The sequence below is a fragment of the Petaurus breviceps genome, unplaced genomic scaffold (genome assembly GCF_028583685.1).
Source record: "Petaurus breviceps papuanus isolate PSGF00001 unplaced genomic scaffold, PetGlider_PUasm1.0 90895, whole genome shotgun sequence".
Lineage (NCBI taxonomy): Eukaryota > Metazoa > Chordata > Mammalia > Diprotodontia > Petauridae > Petaurus > Petaurus breviceps.
Window position 1 is genome coordinate 35,243,903 of NW_027187372.1, and position 18,911 is coordinate 35,262,813.

General features: G+C 40.0%; 1 long non-coding RNA gene across 1 annotated transcript in view; it reads left to right on the plus strand.

Annotated features, from left to right (window-relative positions):
- The first annotated feature begins 1,908 nt into the window (after positions 1-1,908).
- LOC138150957 (uncharacterized) overlaps positions 1,909-18,911 on the plus strand; it is a 40,338-nt gene continuing 23,335 nt past the window's right edge. The window contains exon 1 of the long non-coding RNA XR_011165704.1: positions 1,909-1,983. This is a non-coding gene — a long non-coding RNA (uncharacterized lncRNA). The remainder of the gene's footprint in view (positions 1,984-18,911) is intronic.

Consider the following 18,911-nt stretch of genomic DNA (forward strand, 5'->3'; position numbering starts at 1 on the left):
TGGTGAATATCAAGAGCTATAACCCACATAAAGAGAAACTCTTTGGAGTATCTTCAATAAATTTTAAGAGTATAAAGGGATCCTGAAGCCAAAACGTTACATAATTGCTGCCCTAACTCCTTTTGATAGATCACTCAGACAATCTATGTTATGCTCCCTGACATGTCCTCGAGAGACAACTTTCATCTCCAAACCTATGACTGTTGCCATAGAAATTAGTAGGAGGGGAGTCCTCAGGTGCTGGAACATGCTTAAGGTGACCGTAGAGGTTCCTTGTCCCCATGAATATTCCCATTCCCCATCACTTCCTCCTAGCCTTGGCCCTCACCACACTCTGCAATGATTGGAAGGAGGATGGATTGAGGGCAGAAAAGAGAAGTGCTCCTTTCGTGAACCTTAGATCCTTGAGTTTATTTACCAATAAAGATACCAGAATGTTTGTTAAGAGTGGGAATAGCAGACATTGAATATGTTTATTCCTAACTCATTACACTACTCTGTGTGTTGTGGAGATAGCATCAAACTAGGAATTAGGAGACCTGCATTCTAGTCCCAGCTTTGACACTCCTCACTAGCTGCATGACCTTGACTAAGTCATTTCCTTTCAATCTCAGTGTCTTTTAAAGGTGTGATCCCCTCATGTGTGGAATGGCCTCAGTTTCTTCATCTAGGAATTTATGTCATAATGGAAAGAATACTCAATTTGTAACCATAGGACCTGGATTCAAATCCAGCCTCTGATACCACCTGTGTGACCTTGGATAAGTCATCTTATGCGTTTTGTAGAATGAGAGAGGAATAAATAAGATGATGCTAAGGTCCCTTCCAGATCTAAATCCTCTGATTCTAAGGTAATTCTATGAATGAGAAGGGGAAGCAGCAGGAAGAGGAAGAGGAGGAGGAGGAGGAGGGGGAAGTGGAGGAGGAAGAGGAGGATGAGGAAGAAGAAGAAGAGGATGAACAAGAAGAGAAGGAAGAAGAGGAGGAGGGAGAAGAAGAAGGAAAAGAAGAAAGAGGAGGAGGAGAGGAAGAAGATTTACATAGCACTTTAAAGATTTGCAAAACCCTTTGCAAATATTATCTTATTTAATCCTCACAGCAACTCTGGGAGGTAGATGATATTATTTCTCCATTTTACAACTGAGGAAACTGAGGCAGACAAAAGTTAAGTCACCTGCCCAGGGTCATATAGTTAGTAAGTCTTGGGCTGTATTTGAACACAGGTCTTTCTAACTCCAGGTCGAGTACTCTCTACTGTTCTACCTACTTGCCTTCAGATGATTATTTGAGAAGAAACTGCTCAAACAACTTTCAAAAGCTGAATAAATCTATTACTGTACTAAGCACTACTTTCTCATTCAGAATCCCTTACTGTGGTTTCAGTGGATTGTGGCCTTGGTTGTCCCAGCTTTACTTCTATGCCCTGTGTTGGTTCTGAGAGCACTTCATTCTTGAATCGACCACATTAAGGAAAGTCAAACAGATGGGCTGAATCTCCTTTTCATGAGCCACATCCGATATTTTTCCTTCCCGAAAGACTGCATTCTCTCTGGCTGCCTTCATTCTGAAAGGTCAGAGCACAACATTGTCCTTTCGATGATCTCTTTTCCATTTCCTTTCCAATCATTCCCCTGCTCTCTGACTACATCTTTTGCTACAACAAATCTTCCCCTGAGCCCCTTAACCCCTTGGGTTTCTAACACCCATAAAATCCCTTGAACGGACTCTCTGGCTTTCTTGAGCAAGATGCCCCAAAGGAGTGGGTATGGGGGTGGGGATTGGGGAGGAAGATAGGACACCCAAAGACTGAAGCTGGGTTGAAGACTTTATCTGCTCTCTGCAGCTGTATCTTTTGTGAGCTGCATTCTCAGCCTCGTCAATACTGTTTCCCATTAAATTAAATAGCTTATTGACTGGTGTTCAACGTGGCCACCAGGCTGATGGGATCCACACGGGCTTCTCTCCCCCTGCAAACAATCACAGGTCAGTGCACAGTAAATCAGTTGGTAATGGAGTTTGAACTCTCAGAATCAGCTCTGTGTACCCTTTTTATTTGTTTTTAATTTGTATCAATGGTAATTCTGTCTGTTTCAATTTATGTGATGGTGGCAGCCTAGAAAGCAGAGGAAGTGCCATGTTTTGCCCCGTTAACCATGGAGGGGGCAGAACCCTTTACAGTCTTTCCCTATAGGGAATCTGGCTCTGGAAAGTGAAGACTCTTTCCTTTTCAGAGGAGCTCATCTTTTTTTTTTTTTTTTTTGCTAGGGTTCTACAAAGCTTGATGAGTCTCTCCTCCAAATTTCAGGGAACAGGATGAAAGAAGTCAGTAGGGCTGAGCATGAAATTCTTTTTCCATAGCATACACTCCCTTTGTATCTCTCTGTTGGGATAGCTGACAGAGAGTGTGCACCATCTGTTCATCTGGAAGAGTTTGGGTACAGACCTGTTGGCGACAGGGGTTTGGACCAAATGACCTCATTAACTGTCTTTGTGATTCTGTAATGACTCCATGGCATAGGTCTGTGGCTGCATCTTTGTAAATACCAGCTTAGTTGTAACTTGCTACCCAAGGCATTTATTTGCTGGTGAATAAAACCATTTCTTTGTGTTTCACTTTCAGGGGTCCTGAAACTGAAAGAGTCATTTATATACATATATACATGCATACATACAGACACACACACACATATATAATAAAATACATAGTATTACAAAATGTTAATTACATTGAAATACAGTGTGTATATGTGTATTCATACATATGTATGTGCATACACATACACACACTGTATTTCAGTATAATTTATTCTTTTGTAATCCTATGTATTTTATTTTTTACATTTAAAGTCATTATTTTGAGGTGGGTATCCACAGATTTCACCAGACTGACAAAGGGGTCCAGGATACAAAAAAGGTCAAAACCCCCAAATTTACAGCTCCTACTGTCTGTAGGAGCTTCATTAAAGGAAGACCTTCAACAACACATGGTGTAACATGCCTGTAGTCCCGGCTGATGGAGAGAGTGATGCTTGTGGATTGCTTAAGTTTGGGAGTTCTGAGCTCCAGTACTAAAGATGATCGAGAGACTAAACTGTCTAGTACCAACATGGTGAGCCCCTGGAAGTAGGAGGAGATGAGGGATCAACCTGTCCGGGTCAGAAATATCAAACATATTAAACCTTCCATGCCTATTAGTTGTGTCAGACTTGTGAGTGGTTATTGCATGTCCAACTAGGTTGAGGTGAAGTGAGAGAGTATACAAAAAAAAGAAAAAAAAGACATAAACCCTCCTATATGGTGTTAGATTTTTATGAGCAGAACAATGCTTGTTTTTTTTTTAATCCTATTGACACCTAGGTGAGAGGCATTGATGGACAAATATCAACCATGGGGTCAGGAAGACCTATATTTAAGTCCTACTGCTGACATATATGTGATATTGAGCAAGTCATTTCACTTCTCAATGTCCAAGGTAACTCTCTATAACTGTAAACTAAACAGTAGGTGTTGGTTGCCACGATAAAAGTATTTTCTTATCAGAAGTTTCCTATATCCAGGCAATAAAAAGTCTGGCGGGAATGTGTGCACATCAACTCAAATTTTGAAACAGGAAAACTTTCCCATCCTTTCCTACTTGTGTTCACCCTCCCTTACCCCATTCAATAGTCTATGTCCTCCGCACTATACCTGTTCAAACCTCTTCTCACTTATCCTTCTTTGGAAAATATTTGATAAAATAAGTTTTAAAATTCTGTTTCTGTGAACGCACCCATAATAAAGTGCAAATGACTGATAACCAAATTAATGTGTTACTTTCTCCCTCCCAGGAATATTTGCATTCTGTTGAGTTCTCTTAATTCAAAGATTGAATTTTAAGCTGAAGCAATAGGTGGAAGAAGAGATAATTTGAAAGCAGGCAGAAGCTTCTCATTGCTACTAAAGTCATATCCCGCAGGCATCCAATTACCCTGGCTATGTCCAGTTCTATTGGAATGGTCATCTGCTGCTTCCTTCCAAAACAAACCTCTCAAATCCTTACTATCGCCTGACTTTGAAGTTAACTCTAGCTCAAAGTATTACTCTTGGGTTCCACATTCCTTCTCTGGTCCAAGTTGGTGAGTCTGGTCTGAGCTCTATCTCTTGCTAGTGTTCTGAGATCTATTTCTGTCCTTGGTCCTTAGAGGAGCCACTGAAGTTACCCTTAGACAACACTTAGGAATTCCATCCTGCTGACATGGCCCGCAGCCCTAGAAAGTGGTACAGGTTTGCCCATTCGATACTCTTGCATCTGATTCCTGGAAGCCTCTAGGAGCTTAATGGATTCATTTAAGTGATAATATGAGCTGATCGTATGTCAGGCTGTTAAAACGGTGATAACATATTGCACTAGGAGAGCATTATCTACGGTAACTGCATTATAATGGTTAGGGGATGTCGATGGAACTACATATGATATTCCCATAAACACCAAATGAATTCAGAGTGACTGGGTTATTCATTCAAAGTGTTGCCAAGACAAGAGGTAACACTTCATCTTAGAGACCCACGTTTCCCAAACACCGCAAAGGGAGACATATGCAGAGAAACGCTGGCACATCAAAGTCAGACAAATACACATGCTTCTCTGATTTCTAAGCAATCTTAGAATCCACTCATTGCACTTAAGAAAAGGAACACTTAGGCCAGAAGGAGAAGCTACTGAAGGCGGGGCAGGGCGGGGAGACAGACAGACAGACAGAGACAGAGAGACAGAGAGAGAAAGGAAGGGAGGGAGAGGGAGGGAGACAGAGAAAAAGCAAGAAACATAAACAAAGAGAGACAGAGCTATAGGTAACAGAGACAGAGAAAGACAGAGAGACAGGGAGACAAACAGAAGCAAGAAGCACTGTGATAACCAGCTCTCAATGCAAGAGGGGAAGGAGGGTCATATTGTCCTAGCATCATACATTGGAAAGAGTTCTGGCTATGGAATTAAAGAAACTGAATTCAAATCCTGACCCTACTGGTGTGACTGAACAATTCACTTAACTTCTCTGATCCTCAATTTTATCTTCTATAAAACAAGGAGATTGGGTAGAATTGCCTCCAAGTTTCCTTCTATCCCATCGCCTACAAAGATAGTCCAGTCCACGTTTGGGATGCTGTCATTATTAAGAAGTTTTCCTTAATTTCTGTGTGCCTTCATTCAGAGTGCCTTTCCTTCTCCTATCCCCCAAAACCCTGGACTCACAAGGCCCAGGGTAGTCAGATAGGGTAGTGCATAAAATGCTAGACTCCGAATCAGAAAGACTTTATACTCAGGAGTGTTCTGATAAATGTTTAACAACCAGCTCTCAAAAGAACATGGGTAAGGCATACTTTTAAGTTTAACTTGCTTTATTCACATTTTCCTCTATCACTTTAAGTCTAGATAATCAACAAAACAATAAATCATGCCCTGTTTTTTCTGATTTTAGAAGTTGACGTGATCACACTGAATATTTAACAATCAGCTCTCAAAGAGTTGGTTCTAGCTTGCTCTCTGCATTAGTTCACATCCTTCCTTAGAGACTAACTAGGTATATGATTCTGGGAAAGTCACTTAGTCTCATTGTGCCTCAGTTTTCTTTTCTTTTTTCATTTTTTTGCTTTTTGGAAGGCAATTGGGGCTAAGTGACTTGCCCAAACTCACACGGCTGGTAAGTGTTACGTGTCTGAGGCCAGAATTGAACTCAGGTCCTCCTGACTCCAGTGCTGGTGCTCTGTTCACTGTGCCACCTAGCTGCCCCATGTGCCTTAGTTTTCTAATCTATAAAATGAAGGTGTTGGGCTCAATGACTTTGAACATCCTTTCCAGTTCTGAATTTGTGCTCCCATGTGTCTAAAGAGTTATTTTCTCCCTTTGACTCATTGTAGCCTACCCTGAAGTTATCTCTCAAAACTCTACAAATCAAAGCTTAAATAGAGCTTATGTCTATATTTTCCCAAATATGGGTAGCATGGTCCCTAGCTCCTATGCAAGTAGTTAATGTGATAAACTCAAGTCATATAGGACAACTTTTATTTGATTCCAAAGAAAATGTAGAAAATTCAAAGAACTCACAAGAAACTAAAAACAGAGAAAACACACAAGATACTCACATTAGTTCTAGAGAATCCTACTCTAACCCCAAAGAAATGCTCTGAGGACTCAAGAGAGAATATATATATATATATATTTTTGGTGCTGTGAAAAAAAACAGTTCTCCCTTTCTGCCAGACCTAGACTGTCTGAGTAACTGGCAATAGTGGAAGTGGCATGGTCTAATATATATATTTTATTTTCTCCCTCTTCCCCACATGATGTAGGGAAAGATATACTCCAAATGCTGAGATGGGAGAGAGGACAGCCCCTTCCTCAGTCATCTTTATACTTATATTATTTAATCAGAGTTTAAATAACAAAGCAATGAGACCTTCTCAATACTGCCAAGTCCAGCTCTAGGCAAAATTTTAATCAACATTCCCAATATCTTCTTTTTTATTTTTCTCTTGTTTTGTGTACTGGTAGTGTATAGAACACTGGAATAGAAATCAGGAAAATCTAGGATTGAATTTTCTATCAGAAATCTACTGTTACTGTGGACATTTATCAGCCTCAGTTTCTTCATCTGTTTTTTTTTTTAATGGGAGACAGGGGGATCAGACCAAAACAAGCAATGATTAAATTGTTAGAGTGAACTATTTGTGATGAAGCTTCCTCTACTAATGCAGGTCTATTCCTGCAGTTCAAGGTGTTAGTGAACTGCCCAAGGCATTGAGAAGTAATTTGCCCAGTCAAAGGGTACTTCTTCTCTTTCTCATCTATAAAATGGGGATAATTCTAGTGTCTGGAGCGCAGTAAGGTGGTATAGTAGATAGACCACTGGGCTTGGAATCAGGAAAACTCATCTTCACAAATTCAAATCCAGCCTCAGAAAGTTACTAGCTGTGTGATCCTACGTAAGTCACTTAACCCAATTTGGCTTAGTTTCCTTATCTGTAAAAATGAGCTGGAAAAGGAAATTGCAAACTATTCCAGTATTTTTGCCAAGAAAACCCCCAGATGGGGCAATGAAGAGTCAGGCATAAAACAACTCAACAACAGTTATAGTGCCTACCTAGGAGAGATGGGGCGCCATTTGAGATAACCCATGTAATAGCACTCTGTAAACCTTTAAAAGCTATATAAGAAGTGCATGAAAAATACAATGATGAGCCTGGTGATCACTTTAATAAATTTACTCACATTAATATACTAAAATACTTGAACAAATTCCAAACAAAACCTCTCAACGTGTCCTCCTTGAAACTTCTCTTTTTTCCTTGGAGGGTTCCATTATCCTCCCAGTGTACCAAGTTCATAACCTTGGAGTTAGCCTTGATGTCTCCTTCTCCTATACTTCCCTCATTTGATCAGGTGACAGGTCTTGTAGATTTTCCTTCCACAGTCTTAAGGATCTGACCCCTCCCTCAGAGGTCAGATGCTCACCACCTTTCACCTGGAAAAAAAATTTTTGGAGGGGGGAAGGAAGGGCAAATGGGGTTAAGTGACTTACCCAAGGTCATAAGGCTAGTAAGTGTTAAGTGTCTGAGGTCAGATGTGAACTCAAGTCTTCCTGACTCCAGGGCCAGTGCTCTATTCACTGTGCCACCTAACCACCCAAATCTGGAAAAAAAATTTTTTTTATTAATTTAAGAGTATATACTTTAAGAGTATTTAAGAGTATGTACTTTATTTTTAAACAAAATAAGTCATGAAAAAAGTGCAACAGGCTCTAAGTCTTATCCATAGGACAAGATTTGACAAGGCTAAAATGTAACACACTCACATTCACACTAACAAATGTTGAGGAAGTTACTTCTATCATGAACCTTTCTTGCTGGTGGAGATGAGTGTAGCAGCTCTTATTCAGATATAGGGCAATAAACAAAATGCAATCAATTGGAGAACTCTCTAAACAATGTCTTATTAGCTTTTATTCTTTACAAGGTAAGAATCTCTCTGGACCAGATTCTTCGTGTCAAATATGGGGATCCTTTGCTTACAGTCCCCCCACTTTCCTCCAACCTGTCCTCCACTCAGCTGTCATCTTATTATTACTAAAACAGTTGCCTAGCTATGTCACTACATTGCTCAAAAATCTCCTTATAGGTTAAACCTTCAACTCCTCACTCACACTGGCATTCAAAGCCCTTGGAAGTCTGACTCTAGTGTACCTTTCCGGTTTTGTTTCACATTATTCGCCTTCACACACTCTAACTCCCAGCCAACTGAGCTTCCTGAACTACATGTTCCATCTTGCATGTCCTTTACAGAGATAAGAAATGAGGCAAAGAATGGCCTCTTTTACCTGGTCAAAAAACAAAAATCATTCTGGGAGGGTAAGTCCCTCAGGGTTTCTGGCCAAAACAGAAACAATTGCTAGCCTTAATCATTGACTGGGCTTTGCTTCAGATAAACTGGCACCTGGGAAAGACCTTAGCTTAAATAGACCAAGGTCTCCCAGTGCATCCAGGGCCATCTCTAGTCTTCCTGGTCTAAATTTTGCCACTGGACACAGATGACTCTGGAGGAAAGAGTGAGGCTGGTAATTTTGAACAGCCTTGCCTCATTTAAATCCAATTCACTTACAAGTCATAACATCAACTTCCTGATGTCAAGGTCTTCTGAGAACAAAAGACAAACAACCACCTTTGCAAACTGCCCCATGTGCTTGAAATGCCCTCCCTCCTCAAAGAATCCTTAGGTTACTTCTTGGCCCTGTTTGAATGTAAAACCTTTTCTGATTCCTATAGTAATTAGTCCTCTTTCCCTGCTTCAGTTCATTTAATTGTCTGTGTACATGATGTGAGCAGCTAGGTGGCACAGTGGATAGAGCACTAGGCTTGGAATCAGGAAGCCTCATCTGCATGAGTTCAAATCCTGCCTCACACACTTCCTAGCTGTGTGACCCTGGGCATGTCATTTAACCCTATTTGCCTCAGTTCCTGCATCTCTAAAATGAGCTGGAGAAAGATATGACAAACCACTCCAGTATCCTTGCTAAGAAAACCTCAGAATGGAGTCAAGAGTCAGACACAAACTTAGCAACAACTTATGATGTATTATGCTTTCATTCTGCAAGGCTGGATTGTTGCGTTTTTATCTGTTTCAAACATCTAGCATTGTATATAGTAGGTGCTTTGAATTGAAGGTGCTGGGGATTTAGTGTTTTAATTTTCCCCAAATATCTTAATTTTAACTGAGCATAATCCAAAAGAGAGAATTCACTATTTTTTTTAAAGGAGGGCATAATTGGAGGACATTGGGGGGGGGGGTAGGGAAGCTTCCTGGAGGTTGCCTATTCTCTAGAAGGCTGGCTCTTGCTCCTTCCCCAAATCAGTTTTCAGTTTCAACCTGTGCCTCTCACAAAGGAATGAGATTGAGATCAAAAAAGCCTGCAGGGGCTGAGGCTTTCCCAGTTCTGGGGCCTCAGAGTCCCAAGGGATTGCCCCAGGGCTAGAAGGAAGCTGTCTTTATGATGTTAGAATGGTAAGAGAAAGGGTGCTGGGAAACAGTGCTGAAGGGTGCCCAGGGAAGCCCTGAGGCCAGAGAGGTTTCTGTTTAGCTGAGGCCAAGGGGGCCCAGTGGTGCTCCACTTAGCTTGGTGCAGATTTAATGCACTCATTCTTATTCTCCCTAGTTAATACAGGAAATTTGTCTGCTTCCCAGATGTAGTCGATGCTGAGATTTTGAACAGTTCTCCCCTATCCCCAAGTTGCCACTGCTCCCTTCAGTCTGCCCCAGACTCTCCTGGTTAAAGGCAAAGCAGGTCTTAAAGGGAAATGCTGAAAACAGTTAGGGCTCCTTACATCTCTCTGCAGTCCTTAACTCCAGCCTCTGAAGAAGCAATCTTTCTCTTTGCCATTAACCCTTCTAATTGTGGCCTTGTTCCCATCCCTGCCTGGCGCTTCCCTGAAGCTTATTCCCTTGGCCATCCTCATTCTTTATCTATTGGCTCCTTCTCTGCTGCTTATAAACAGACCCAGATTGTGTCCATCCGCAAAACAGCAACAATAAAACAAAACAAAAACAAAAAAATCCCTTCCTTTGACCACACAATCCTTTGGAGCTTTCTTACTATATCTCTCCTCCCTTTCATAGCCAAAATCCCAGAAGAAGCTGTCTACACTGTCTACGCTCACACTTACCTTCTTTCCTCTCATTCACTTTTCATACTATTATAGTCTGGTTTCTGACATTATCACTCAACTAAAATGATTTTTTCCATGGTTGATTGATACATTCAATGACCTTTTCTCAGGTTTCATCCTACATGCCTGCTCTCCAACATCTGAAAATGTTGAACATACCCTCCTTCTGGATACTCCCCCTGCCCCACTCCCACTCCCACATAACATACTTTTTTCTCCAGGTTTTCCTTCCTGTCTAGCATATCCTTCTTATTCTCCTTTGATAGTTAATCATCTGTATCCCACTCCCAACTATGAGTGTTCCCCAAGGCTCTATTTCTGGCGAAGAGTAGACCCCCTTCATTTTTCTTTACCCAGTCCCTTGGTGATTGCTTTAATTCCCATGAGTTCCATATTCACTAATCACTAAGCTTGGTGTCAGTCCACTATTATTGTCTATTGATGTTTCCATCTGGAAGTCCCATAGACATCTCAAACTCAGGATTTCCAAAATGGAGATCATTCTCTTTTACTCCTAGCTCCAAATGCCCCTTTTTGGGATAGTGCGCTGCTGTCCTCTTGTCACGCAGTTTTCTAACCCTGTAGGCATTCTCAACTTTCCCCCTCCTTCCCTCTCCTCTTCAATATCCAATGTTACAAATTTCTTTTAATTCTATCTCTTGGGTGGCTGCGTGGCACAGTGAGTAGAGCGCCAGCCCCAGAGTCAGGAGGACTGGAGTTTGGTTCTGGCCTCAGACACTTAACACCCACACACCCACACACACACACAAATCTAGCCGTGTAACCTTGGGCAAGTTACTTAACCCCCAATTGCCCTCCAAAAGGCAAAAAAAAAATAATAATTCTACATCTAAATGCTCTATCACATCTACCCCCATCTTTCTAGCTTCTGTTCCACAGTGGATTCTTGTCTCTTCTCAACTGGACTATTACAGTAGCATCTTAGCTGGTCTCCCTACATTCAATCTCTCTCCTCTCCAATCCAGGTCACACACACACACACACACACACACACACGTACGTGTATGTGTATGTATATGTATATATGCATACATATACACAAGTATGCATGTATTTGGAATATTTCATATATTCCTAAAGTCCAAGTCTTGCTCCTCTAATCTCTCTCCTCTACAAATTCATATAATTACATATATGTATATGTGTGTTTATAGACATGTACATACATGCATATATATACATATAATATACATGCATACATAGGATTATATTATATATTCCACACATATTCATCTGGGGATTGAAAACTTCTCAGAATATATCCTAGAATTTGGTGTTAGTTTTAACTGTTGGCTTCCCCCTTTCCCCTTCTTCCCTTCCCCTTCTTTACTACAGCCACATCAGCATTCGGCCCTTCAGGAGTTTTTGACCTCCAACTTTGCTGTCAAACTTTTTCCCTCCCCCTCCCTTGCTGTCAATCAACATTAAGCTCTTAGCCCCTCCCTTCTTCACTTTGGCATTTGCCAAATAAGGATAGGTACATTTGAATTGGCTATCACTTATTTCCTTGTTTTTTGTTAGCCCAGCCTCCCTGCCCACTGAGGGATAGTGGTGGGCTTCCCTGTTATTTGCCATTGGGGAAGATTCTTGCACCAAGACTTGAACCTGTCTCTCAGCCAATGAGACAATGGGCTTGACTGCATTAGGGTATAAATTCTTTTTTATTTTTATTTTTTTTAAGCAATCAGGGTTAAGTAACTTGCTCAATGTTACATGGCCAATTATTTCTGGGTGTGGTGCTGAGTATCTGAGCCCAGATTTGATCCCTACCTCATCCCGACACTGGAGCCAGTGCTCTTACTCTTGAGCCACCTGGCCACCCTGAAGGTATAAATTCTTGTTCTGTCTTTTGTAACACTCCTCCTCTCCCTGATCCATCATGGAGAGGACCGCCCTCTTCTCCCAGGGGAAGAGGATAAAAATTTCCTGTTTTTATCTTGAGAAATCTCTGTGTTCTTGATTAAATTTTGAATGGAGTTTTTCATTCCACACATATGAAATATATCATATATTCCTAAATTCAGGTCAGACCATAGCCTCAAGATGTTTCAGTGGTTGCAAGTTACTTCTAGATAAAATATAAATTTATTTTTCTGTCATTTAAAACCTTTCTACATCCCATCCAAAATGATGTAGTACTCTGCTTGATCAAACTCTTTCTTGCCCAGTTGTTATTCAGTTGAAATAATGATGAAAGGAGAAGTCCTCATGGCCACTTCCGCTAAGGCTGATATGTGGTCATGAAAACAGTCCTCTTTGCCTATGTTCTTTCCTATTTTAGGTCAAAGAGATCAGTGATGGCTATGACACTGTGAGCTTCAAATGGTCAGGAACAGAAGCCACTAGGGTCCAAGATGGAGTTCGTGTTGGTAACTAGATGGTGAGAGTCACAGTCTGGAGGTACTTGTTTGACCTAGTCTCCCAGCAACAATAACAGAGATGTGTATTCATCTATCTATCAGCCATGGTGCATTTGAAAGTGACCTTGGTGGCTTGAGTGTTATATAGAAACCACTAAGTCTGAATATTCTCTCTCTAGGGTCTGAATATTATTGGGTAAAAGGTGATCCAGATGTTGGAAAATGTTTACACTTATACTACATCTTCTAAGTAAATATTCCATTGTAAAAACTAATTTATGTTAGCTGGTTAAATGGAAATTGTACATTAATTAATAGTGACTAACAATGAGGGGGACACACATATCAGAATAATAGCTTTAATCCTATAGAATTAAAGAAGATCCACCTGATCCCCTGAATGGTACTCCTAGAATGCAAAGTTACAGCCTTGTTACAGGAGATTAAGGTCAAAATAATCTCCAACACTGTCTATATCTTGTTTTTCCAATGTTTCATAAGTTGTCTCCTCCACTAGAATATCAACTCCTTAAAGACAAGGCCTGTAGTTTCTTCCCCATTATTTGTACCCCTGGCACTTAGCACAGTGCCTGGCACATGGTAAGCACTTTCTAAATGCTTGTTGACTAAAAACTTACTTCCCCTCTGTTCCTTGTACATGTCGCTGCATCTCCATTCTCTGTTCTCCCATTAAGACTGTTCCCAGTGCCTGGAAAGGACTGCCTTCTCATTTCTATTCCCTGAAGCACCCTCAGGTCAGGTGCCACCTCCAACTTGAGACCTTGACTAATACCCCCATTTATTGGTGCCCTTCCCCCACCATCACTTTCTGTAAATGTTGTATTGATTACACTTCTACATGTTGTTCCCCCAAGAACAGAATCCCACTGAGAGTAGAGACTGTTTAATTTTCATCTTCATATCTTTATTACTTAGTCCAGAACCCTGTACATAGTAGCTTAATAAATCTTTTTTTAATAAATGAAGTATTTCCTCTATATAATTAAAATCACAAAAGAGAAGAGGAAAAGTGAGAGCTTTGGAGGGAGAATGGGAAGGATCTCTAGACTTTATCTTCTCCATTGGGAAGATATCTTGAAATTGTGATTTTTATATACATCTGCACTGGGAGTTCCTTGAGGGTAGGAATCATGTCTTATTATACATCTCTATGCTGCATTCATTATTTTGCTCTGCACACATAGAGTATCTAACAAATATTAAATAAATAAATAAATGAGTGAATGAATGAATGAATGAAAGCTCATAGGAGCCTTGAGTTGAAAAGTATTGTTTGCTCCATATCCTCCCATCATATCATCATTTCACAAGAAAAAGGAGTATGGAGATATTTGGGTGACAAGCATTTCAGGGAATCTTCTTCATGTGCCTTTCTTGAAAGATGACATGGAATAATGGATAGAAAGTTAGGATAGAGGGGGGCCTAAGAGCCAGAAAGATCTGGGTTCAAGTTCCACATTTGACTCTTCCTGACTGTATGACTCTGGACAAGTCACTTAAGCCACTTAACCCCTCTAACTCCAAGCTACTCTCTAAGCCTTTAAGTTCTGTAGAAGGTGTTGGTCTACCTTGGTAAAAGGAGGTTGTTCAGTGAATTCCCCATACCAGGGAAGTCACTGGCCCAGCCCCTCCCCCTATTATGTACCCAACATGAATTGTCTAACTCCAGTTCAAAAGACTAAATGATGGACTAGTACTGGATGAGTCCTGCTAATTTAACTTCAAATGAAAGAATTAGTTAATAAAGATAGCCCTGATGGAGGAAGATAAATTAGAGAAGGAGGGAGAGAATTTTGAACTGAAAATGTAAAAAAAAAATGAAAATTAAAAAAAGACAGCCCAGTCCTTGGCTTAGCTGAAGAAAAGACATTGGGGCATCAGGGATTAGATTGTTGTAATATTTAATGTCTATTACAGAATGATTGATTGGTGGTAGGGAGGGGCAAAACCCCCCACAACTTTCTTGCTCCTGAGGGCCCTTCTTAAATTTTTAGAAATAAAGCCACTTTGGAATTCTTTGGATCTGTGCCCTGGCATAACTCAGGGCTGCACATCATACTGGATTAGACCCCATGGTGCAATGTAACACCACATGATAGGTTCTATGTTAGGTCATCCATCAGAGTGAGGAGCAAGGCTAACATTGGAGGAGCCACGCGGGAGTCTGGCCAAGGGTCTCAGCTGTCAATTAGGACTACCCCAGAAACATCTGCAAGCAGACAGATCTTCTTTGGATAGTCCACCTTTCAACTCTGTAGAAGCCTCTAGTAAATATGGAGGACTATTGGCCCCAGCTTCTCTCTTATCCTGTCTCCCTTAGGTCTCAGAGCATCTGTATTCCTTTTCTGTCACTGCTTACACCTGGGAACTCCCAGTAGCAGAAAGAAACCATTGGCAAACTCACTTCAGTTAAATTTTCTGGAAAGGCTAGATATGGTATGAATAGAAAGCTGCCTGGGATGGAACTCAGGAGACCTGGGTTCTAGTTCCAGGTCAGGCCCTCATTACCTAACGGCATAGCCTAGGAAAATCATTTGACCTCTCTGGTCCTCATTTTTCTCAACTGTAAAATGAGGGGAGTGGACTAAATGATTTTTAAGATTTTCTCTAGCCCCCAGATATTCTAGGATTCTAACACATTTGATTATGTCTTATGTGCCTGGCATTGTATTATGCTACTATAAGGCAGGTTTGGGGAATAGCCATGATTTACTAAGTGGTAAATTGGATAGAACATTGGATTTGGAGTTAGGAAGACCTGAGTTCGAAGTTAGTCTCCAGACACTAGGTAGGTCACCCTGGGCAAGTCACTTATCCTCTTTCTGCCTCAGTTTCTTCATCTGTAAGTTGGGGATAACAATAGCACTTAACTCACCAGGTTGCAGAGAAGATAAAATGAGATAATATTCGTAAAGTACTTTGCAAACCTTAAAGTGCTATATAAATACTAGCTTTCATTATTATCTATTTACCTATTTATTAGGCTCATTCTAATAGTGCGGGGCTCATTCTGGTTTTTGGATTCTCACATTCAAGAAAGGAATATACAAAGAGTCTTGAACTCATAAAAAAATTAGTCCAAGTATTCCCCTTGTTCCCAGGACATATGCGGAGAGATCATAACACAACTGAAAGACTCCTTTGAAATGATCAAGTTAAACCCCAACATTTTATCATAGAATAATGGCAGGCCCAGAGAAACAGATGACTTCTCTGAGATCACAAATCCAAATTTTTATCAGAGCCAGTGCTTAGCACAGTGCCTGGAACATAGTAAGGACTTAAAAATGTTTATTGATTATTGATTGATTCATTGATCTTCTGACTTTGGATTCAGGTTTATTTCCTTTGCACCATACCTTCCTTTACAAATCCTAAAGGAAAATCAGTGAAGTTAGAGTTATAGTGTTAGAAGGGACTTTATTGGGGCAGCTATGTGGCACAGTGAATAGAGCACCAGCCCTGGAGTCAGGAGGACCTGAGTTCAAATCTGGCCTCAGATACTTAACACTTAACTAGCTGTGTGACCTTGGGCAAGTCACTTAACCCCAATTTCCCTCCTCCCAAAAAAAGGGACTTTGGAGACCATTTATTACAATCTCAGGTGGCACAGTGAATAAAGTGACTGACCTAGAATCAGGAAGATCTGAGTTCAAATCCAGCCTTAGATATTTACTAGCTGTGTGACCCTGGGCAAGTCACTTAATCCTGTGTTTGCCTCAGTGTCCTCATCTGTAAAATAAGATGGAAAAGGAAATGGCAAATCATCCCTGTTTCTTGGTCAAGAAAATCCCAAATGGGGTCACAAAGAGTCAGACACAACTGAAACAACTAAAATACAATAACATCATTTTAGAGATAAAGGAAATAGAGACTTAGAACAAGCTGGGAAACACTAGAGAAAGGACAGAACCTAGGATTTCTTACTCCATGTGCAATGTACTAGCCACCATACCATCCTTCTGACTCAGTTCTGCACTCACAGTTTGTGCATGTATTGCAAATATATAAAAGAGAATCAAGTTTAGTGAAAATGATAGCATACTTGATGTCCACATGGAAAACTGTTCTTTAGAAGGCCTTTCCTGATGCCCCCCAGTGGCTAATGATGCACCATGAAATCACTAAGCATTTAGTGCGTGCGTGTGTTTGGGGAGGGGGTGTTTCTCTCCACAGTAAAATATAAGTTCCTGGTAGACAGTCTCTCTCTTGTTTTTGAATTTGTGATCGGCACTGTGCATGATAAAAAGAACAAGAGATTTGAAGTTGGAAGACCTGTCTCACTATTCTTGGATCTAATTTATATATTTCCAGTATGTGAGAATTGACTGAGTTGAAGGCTTTGCAATAATCAATAAAAGTGGTGTAAATGTTAGAAAGCTTGTGAGTGGCTTGTTCCATAATCGCTGCATTGATAAGAAGTCGCTCTTTGCCCCTTCAGGAATTGTTGGCACACACATTTTGATCCTCGTTCAATACATTGTTTTCTTATAAGTGTTTACAGTGGTTCCCCCCTCCCCCAGCAATATAAGAACAAGTATAAAATACGTAAATGTGTGATTGGACTATATTTGGAACGGTCACTGGTATTCTCAACTTTTGGTAATAAATATGGGATACCTTCTGTTAAGAAACACATGATCAGAAATAAATCAGAAAGGAAGTTGGTTAAGTGTTTTGTATGTAATTCATGCACTACTGTGAAGCATTTGGACCAATAATTATGTATCTTAACTGGATCTGCCACCTTCCAGTTTTTTAGAGAAGTTAAAGCTTTTGGCATCTTTCCTTGATATAACCATTCTGTCATTCATTATAGTAATGGCACACAAGCTGTCTCCTTTTTTATTTTACTTGGTCTTTCATTGTATTGGACTTCTTTTGATCCTATAAACAATAAAAAATTCCTTACACCTTCCTTCCCCAGCTGACATTTATCTGTTTTGTCACTGCAACCCCAACTGTCTCACCCCTCATGGCCAGGACTATAGATTGGTCTTTTTTTTGGTTTTGTTTTCTTCTTTCTAAAAATGTATTAATTTATTAATTTTTCATGTTCAACATTCACTTCTATAAGTTTTAAATTTTCTCTCTCTCCTTCACCCCTCCCTCCCCAAGAGAGCATTCAATTTGATATGGCTCTACACATACATTCCTATTAAATGCATTTTCATATTAGTCATATTGTATAGAAGAATTATAATGAATGAGACCATGAGAAAGAAAAAAAACAAAACAAAACAAAACAAAAATGGTCTGCCTAACTCTGCATTCAGACTCCATAGTTCTTTCTCTGGATGGCATTTACCATCACGAGTCCTTCAGAATAGTTTTATGTCCTTGCATTGCTAAGAAAGGCTGTCTTCCAAAATCAGTCATTGTACACTGTGGCTGTTTCTGTGACAATGTTCTCCTGGTTCTGCTCACTTCACTCAGCATCAGTTCATTTAAGTCTTTGTAGGATTTTCTGAAGTCCTCCTGTTCATAATATTCCATTACATTCATATGTCACAACTTGTTCAGCCATTCCCCAATTGATGGGCATCCCCTCAATGTCCAATTCTTGGCCACCACTAAAAGAGCTGCCATAAATATTTTTTTACACATGGGTCCTTTTCTCATTTTTATGATCTCTTTGGGGTACAGCCCTAGAAGTGGTAATGCTGGGTCAAAAGATATGCACATTTTTATAGTCTTTTGGGCATAGTTCTTAATTGTTCTTCAGAATGGTTGGATAAACTCACACCTCCACCAACAATGAATCAGTGTTTATAGGTTGGTCTTTGAAAAGTTTATTATTATTTTTTGTGGTTATTAGCATTATCACAGAAAAAAAGTATTCTTATAATCTGTGAACTATTAAACATACTGATAAAATATCTACTTTTATAGTATTATTTCTTTGCTCTTCTCATCCTTTTTAATAAGATCAGATACTAATGACACTGGAAATCTCTCCTCTAATTTCATTCTTTCTCAAAATTCTATAGAACAGTTCTTGATTTATATTGAAATATTTTGTTCTTTGCATTGCTTTGACTTATGTCGCTATAACCTTTAAAAAAAACCTGTTGATCAAGGGTACCAATAATTTCTGATATACCTTTGTTTAATGATTTGCATCCTGCATGATTTGTTTTCCTTGCCTGCAACATAGTATTTCTATAGTTTATACAAGATAGATACTGATACAATCTTTCAATCATTTCTCCCATAGTTCTCCAGGATACTAAGATGCTTATCCCACAGAAATATTTGATGCCTGTCCTTAAGAGTATTCCTGCGAGGCTTTCATAGCTACTGTAGTTGCCCTGG